Genomic DNA, 7,281 nt, shown 5'->3' on the forward strand with positions numbered 1-7,281 from the left:
AGCTTCCCCCCAACTTTGATGCCAATGCTCGATGTGAGTTCCATTCTGGGGCACCTGGTCATGATGTTGAGCATTGTAGGGCACTGAAACATCAAGTTCAAGATCTCATTGATTCAAAAGTGATTTTGTTCACCCCTGAGGGTATGTTTGTTCGAGGAAATGGGGTTCCAATTGCGGTGGAAGAAAAGGTTGATTCATGCTTCTATGTCAGATCTACTTCAAATCAGAAGCATAATGCACCATCTTGGGTTCCAAGTTTCCCACCTCATCAGTCTCCATTTGTTTCACAGCCAGGTCAAAAGAGGAAGACACCTGAACAGAATGGGTACTGGAATCATTGCCATCAGCAGGGTCCACAAATGCCAAGGAGACCACCAAGAAGGATTGACCCAATTCCTATGACCTATGGTCAGCTGCTTTCTCATTTGCTCAAGGATTCTTTGGTCCAATTAAGGGAGTTTAAGCCCCCTCCAATACCAATTCCTCAAGGATATGACTTAAATGCAAGGTGTGAGTACCATTCTGGGACATCTGGACATTCAACTGAGGATTGTAGTATTTTGAAACACAAAGTCCAAGATCTCATTGACTCTAAAGTAATATCATTCACTCCAAATGGCCTGCGCATAAAACGAAGAGTTCATGCATAAGTGAATGCCCGTATTCCAGAAAGTATCACAAAAAAAAAAAAAAAGAAGAATAAGCCCAAATGGAGTCAAGGCTCCTCAACATTGGCAATCATCACTTCATTTCCGTATTCTCACTTCAGTATTCCCTATTTTGTTGAAAACTACTTCCTTGTCTGAGTTGGTTGGTATGATAATAATAAAAGCACCACAAATTCTCGAGCAACTTTGTCATAATCTTTTCCAAAAAAAGAAATCAATAATGTTTTGTAGAAGCGTCTCAAGGTTCTTATGCTCAGTTGTATCCGTGGAGGTTGGTGTTTCAGTTGGTGTTTGATCTCTTTGCAACAAATAGCTTCTCTAAGTTTGGTGACTACACAAGGTTCCTCCATGTTTAATGGTAAATACTTCTTCAATGAATATGCTTGGGGCTCCCGCACGAGGGATAAGCAAGACGCACTCTTATCTTGAGCATTGCATCATTCGCATTGCTCGAATCCCTAAAGCATTACAAATTCTTGGGTGACTTCGTCAGAATCTTCTTCCATGTGGTAATCAAGAGTATTCTACACAATGCTCCTCATTCTCAAGGTCTTCTTCACCACAAGTTCTCAGTTTGATGACCACGCAAGGTTCCTCCACTTTTGATAATGAATACTTCTACAACATCTATGCTTGGGGCTCCCGCACGAGGGATAAGCAAGACATACTCTTATCTTGAGCATTGCATCATTCGCATTGCTCGAATCCCTAAAGCAAGGCAAAAGTTTACAACTCTTGGGTGACTTTGTCGGAGTTCTCTTTTGAAGTAATCTGAAGTGTTTGGAAGGAACTGCAGAAAGTATTCAAGCTCAACAAGTCCAGACGGAGTCAAGTCTCCTCAACAACGACACCCATTTAGTTTCTTACTGCATTCTCATTGTAATTTTTCATTTGTGTGTTTAAGCATCAATAGCATGTAAAACTTGTTAATTTCTGAATGAAAAATCATAATACATTGTTTATGTTTGTCTTGAAGTAATCCATTCGCTTTCACTCATAAAATGTTTTGGCATTACGATACCAACTTTACTAATTGCTTGCTTATGCAAAAAGCTGAGGGAGATTGATGAAAGATAAAAATGAAAAATCTCTAATCATGTGTTTTTGAATAAAACCCTACTGAGGATGTACAGGCATTGTTTCTAATCCCCAAACACCGGAGGAATAAGGGAGATAAACCCTCGATAACCCCTTTGAGCCTTGAAGTAGGAGTTTCTTTTCTAATCATAAAAGACCCTTATTTTAACCTTGGGACAGGGTAGTGTTCATTTAACTTGATCGAGTGTTCAAAACTCACCAAAAGGGTGTGCATCTAAGGATACAACAATGGTTACCCTTCAAAAGGTTGAGGAATGTCAAAACCGCAATGGTTATCTTTATTCCGTCAAAAGATCCCAAAAAAGGATCAAAACCACAATGGTTATTCCTCATCAATCAAGGACTCAGGCAGTCGCAATCACTTTCAACAAATCAGAGATTCAAGATCACACAACCTTGTTCAAAAAAAGAGAAAAAGAAGAGCCCGCTAAGTCAACAACTTGAAAACAAGCGACTTAGGCAAAAGTTAGGGCATCCCGCTGGACCCCAAAATAAAATTCAAAAGAATTTGTCCAGGCAAAAGTTAGGGAAATAAAAGAGGAAAAAGCAAAGCAAAAGCGAAAAACAAGGATTACAAAATAAAGATCCTCATCAAAAGAACAAAGTTGTGTGATCAGACACCAAAAAAGAAACTAAGTGACTGCCATGTCCGAAAAAACCTCATTGATTCTTCAACCACTTCTAAATTCCTTGTGAGGGATGAACACTCATGTCGAGTTAATTGAACCTAGGAATGGAGAACATCACGAAGGGGGTGGGTACAAAAAATTTTGAGCCTAAAAATCCTTTGTTTTCTGAAAACCGTGAACCTGGCCAAGTTACAACCCTTAAAAGTCCTAATTGAAGTAGGGTTTATTTTGAAAGCACACTCCGATGAGATATCGTTTAACTGACTCCCAATGAAGCGAAACTCATATCCATGTTGGTATCGTACTTTTGCTTTACCTTCCATACACAAAAATCGAGGTTGTGTCAACTAGTGATTCAGTCATAAGAGGTCGCAACCTCATTTCATCAAAAGTTAAACTTCAAGACTAACATAGGCGTTGCATTAGAATCATCATTCTTAAAATTAACATTCTTTTGCATACAAATATATGCTTAACATCAAGGAAATTTTCAAGGATGAGAATCAGTGAGCAACTTGATCATGTCAAAATACAAGAGACTTGAGGACTCCGAGGAGTAAAAGCTAATCATTTCAAATGTTGACCATCAAGGGGCAAGCTTCCAGAAAACTCCGTTGGGCATGAACAGTTAATGCCTTCTTCAATTACCTTGAGGGGAAGAGCTTGAAGACTCCGTTGAGCGTGGTAAAGTTGTTTCCACGTTTGTTTGACTTCAAAACAAAGAAAGCTTGAGGACTCTAGTAAGATGTACCTAATCAGGGGCAATTGAATCGAGGTTTGACTTCTCAAATTCAGCATATATGGGGAAATCATGTCGATAAATCTCTTCAAGCTTTGACCAATCTGAGGCAGTTACGTCGAGATTCGACAAATCTCTCCAAGGATCCACTAGGGAAATTTCCTTCATAGGTCATGAAACTTGGGGCACGATCTTCTGAGTTTTATTGTCCTCTCCCTAATCATAGGAGGTTATTTCTCCTGGAACCTTGGTCTCTCCCCAAGCATGGAGTTTATTTCTCCCGAGAGTTTGTTCCATTCCTCAAGCATAGGAGTTTATTTCTCCTAGGAGTTGTCCTACTTCCCTTAATCAAGGCTCCTTACTTGGATTCCTCATCCCTAACATGGTGAATTGAGGGAATCTCCTCAAAGCTAAAAATCCTACAAGCAGTGGCACATGGTGAGAAGTCAGAAGTTATTCTACACTCTACAAGCCAACAGTCAGAAGGTGCATCTTACAAATCAAATTCCAATATCTATTGGCACCTCCACGTGGTCCTTAACACTAAGGGGGTTCTCCCTGGTGTTTACATCACTAATGCCTTTATTTGGCATTCTGCATATAGTATTCATTACATATAACATTGCATCCTCAAAAGCGTAGCATATCCATCAAAAATGGAGCATTACGCCATAAAAAATCCAAACATGCATACAAGGCATAGGCCAGATAACATAAATCATCCCTCAATCAAGACAATGATACATCCCCACATAAAATGTCCTTACAAACTCCAATTGATATCTGCTACTCCATTACAAACCTCCACCCACGGTGCCGATAATTGGTTTTACCAATCCCCAATCCCCAGTCTAAGTGCTTTTCAATAATCTTCTTGTGGATCGTAGGTCTGTCAACCTTATCCTCGTCTTTTTCATTCCTTGGGGATCGTAGGTCTGTCAACCTTATCCTCATCCTTTGCATTCTTGTGGATCCTAGGTCCGTTGACCTTATCCTCATCTTTTTCATTCCTTGGGGATCGTAGGTCTGTCAACCTTATCCTCGTCTTTTTTCATTTCTTGTGGATCGTAGGTCTGTCAACCTTATCCTCGTCTTTTTTCATTTCTTGTGGATCGTAGGTCTGTCAACCTTATCCTCGTCTTTTTCATTTCTTGTGGATCGTAGGTCTGTCAACCTTATCCTCGTCTTTTTCATTTCTTGTGGATCGTAGGTCTGTCAACCTTATCCTCATCCTTTGCATTCTTGTGGATCCTAGGTCCGTTGACCTTATCCTCATCTTTTTCATTCCTTGGGGATCGTAGGTCTGTCAACCTTATCCTCGTCTTTTTCATTTCTTGGGGATCGTAGGTCTGTCAACCTTATCCTCGTCTTTTTCATTTCTTGTGGATCGTAGGTCTGTCAACCTTATCCTCATCTTTTTCAATTCGTGTGGGTCGTAGGTCCGTTGATCTTACCCTAGATTTGAGTCGTGGATCTTTTGATCTCACCTTGATTTCGAGTCATTTATCCTTGTCTTTTAATTTCTGAGTCAGTAGATCCTATCATTCCATCGGACCCATACTTTCCAATCATAGTTTCATACAACAACCATTCTCTTTGGAAACCTTGTATTGGCACCGTTACCACGTTATAAGCTATCACCATTCAACCATTACTCACTGCAAATGTTTCCATCAGAAAAACAAAAAATCTCTTTCCCCAGCAGATATCAAAACAAAAACAAAACACTCACACCATCACTTCAGGACAAATTTCTGGTACTTTGATATTTAATCTTCTTCAACCTTCAATGTTCGAAAGGCTAGCGCCAATCTCACATCCAGGTTTAAGACGATTAAATAGGGGCAGCTGTCATACCCCAAATTTGTCCTACCCTTAATTCATTTTTAACTGGCTTATAGATTTGTATTTCATCTGCATATTCCCCATTAGGTCATTTATCATATCATGCATCATGAATCAATAAAGTTGGCAACGGGATCGAGGATGGTGATAATTTGGACTCCCTATGGTTTCGAGGTTCCCCTCATCGTTCAAGGTTATCAGGCCACAATAACATTTTCATCAGGGTTTCTCAGAATATCAAGTGTTTAGGTGGTTCATCAAGGGTTCAAATAAGTTTGCTTGGGACCAATGCTTTGATTCTTTCCCAAAAAAGAAAGGGAGACAAGTCATCAAGATGCATCTCAAATAAAGGAATTGAAGTTCTGGGTTTAAGAGCCAGCGCTTTGAATTCCAATATGCGCTTACATTTATCAAAGACATCAAATTCTTAAGCGTATAAGATTGGAAGGCATCACGTGAAGTATTGAAAGTCATTTTCAAGATCAAAGAATCATTTGCCAAAGACTTTGACTTTCGGTCAAAGTCAACCAAGGAAGAATGACTTTTGGACCAAAGTCAAATCTTTAAGACTTTGTGGGTTTCTCTCATCATGACTTCATTCAAGTTACGAATTGAAGAGATTTGAATTCAAGATTGGTAATAAAAAAAATAAGGTTTCATTAACATCCCAAATAAGGTTCAAGCTACAAAGGACTTCCATCATTCAAATTCCTAAAACAATCTCCCATCATCTCATTATGTATTACATTCACCACTTCGGTCATGCATACATTCCCAAACATCGCTTGTCGTAGCCTTATTCAAAATAACATTCATATATGCTCCCTCTCCAGATTTCTACATGATCAAATTCCAAATCCAAATTTCATTACAAAAATCCATTAAAATACCTATCCATTTACAAAAGACTACACTAAACAAAAGTTTACACCATATTTCATCACCAATATAAAGAAATTACATAAGGAAATCTTGGCTTCATCTTCACCCTCCATGGCAATTCGCGCTTCATCAACAAATCATGATCTTCCAAGCTTTCCCATCTCTTTTGGGATCCTTCAATTCCAATACCATGTATTTGATTTTCTCAAAACCATGACCAAACCTGCATAATAAACAAAACCCTCCAGCATTCAGTTTCATATCAACACAGGTCCATCAATATGCCAACCAAAGTAAATATAAGGCTTAGTGCATCACTAGTTCAACACATGAAAACCTATTGCAGTCCAAATATAAACAGGTTTAAGTCAATTTCATCCATACAAACTGTCCACAACCTATCCAACTAACCTATCCTAACAATTCCATACAGTTTCTAACTAACATTCCAAGTGAGGTTTGTCCTAACAATAACCTCCAACAACCTTGAAACCACAACAGAAAAGAAAACCAATATACAAACACTGCAGCCCTTGCATACATATTACTTACCACCAACCTTGCAGCCTACATGATCAAGAAATAAATCGGTTCACCAGGTTCAGCCACCTGCACTCAGAGATAACCAAATATTCAGAAGTTCTGCCATGAAAAATGCAATCGAAATCCTGTATCATTCAAGTAAAAAACTCAGCAGAACAGGAAAGTGAACGGAGAAGACATTACACATACACAGTCCTATAAAATTCAAACATCAAATGTCCAAACCACGCTTACCAAAGACAATTGGAGCTCCGGGTCCGAAACAGTTTGTCATGCAATTCCAGTTCGCGCTTAAACTTAGTTCGCAGCTGAGTCGAATCCGCGTGTAACGCCATTCAGATATCAGGGCACCATTCACAAAGGTTAAGCGACGATTCGAGCTCCTCCCTTGCTAAAATCCTCAAGTGCCAGCTCTCTATTTTCCCTGTCAAACATACCATGGAATTTACATCAATACCGAAACAAGTTCAGACATTATCCAAAACAGGTTGCATATCATTACTACATTCATACTCCAGTTCACCATTTCTAACTCCCATGAATAAAAAAGAAGAAGCCCCTGCCAGCATCATATATATACTATCTCCAGTCATTACAAAAAACCGGCATACATACACACATTTCAGTTCTGAATAATTCCACTAACCTACATAACAGTCCCAAACCAACATAACCCTCCTAACTGTTTTCAAGTTCGTAACTAACTTTTTAACCGATTATTAACTAACATTTCAGTTGACATTGACTCAGTTACTAACTTTTTTTACTAACAACTTATAACTAATTAACATTTTTGACTGACAATTAACTATGTCTCTAACTGTTTTTAACTAACTGAAATGGAATTTCTAACTAAAGCTTCTCAACCTATAACGTT

The sequence above is a fragment of the Vicia villosa genome, unplaced genomic scaffold (genome assembly GCF_029867415.1).
Source record: "Vicia villosa cultivar HV-30 ecotype Madison, WI unplaced genomic scaffold, Vvil1.0 ctg.001932F_1_1, whole genome shotgun sequence".
In the NCBI taxonomy this organism is placed as follows: domain Eukaryota; kingdom Viridiplantae; phylum Streptophyta; class Magnoliopsida; order Fabales; family Fabaceae; genus Vicia; species Vicia villosa.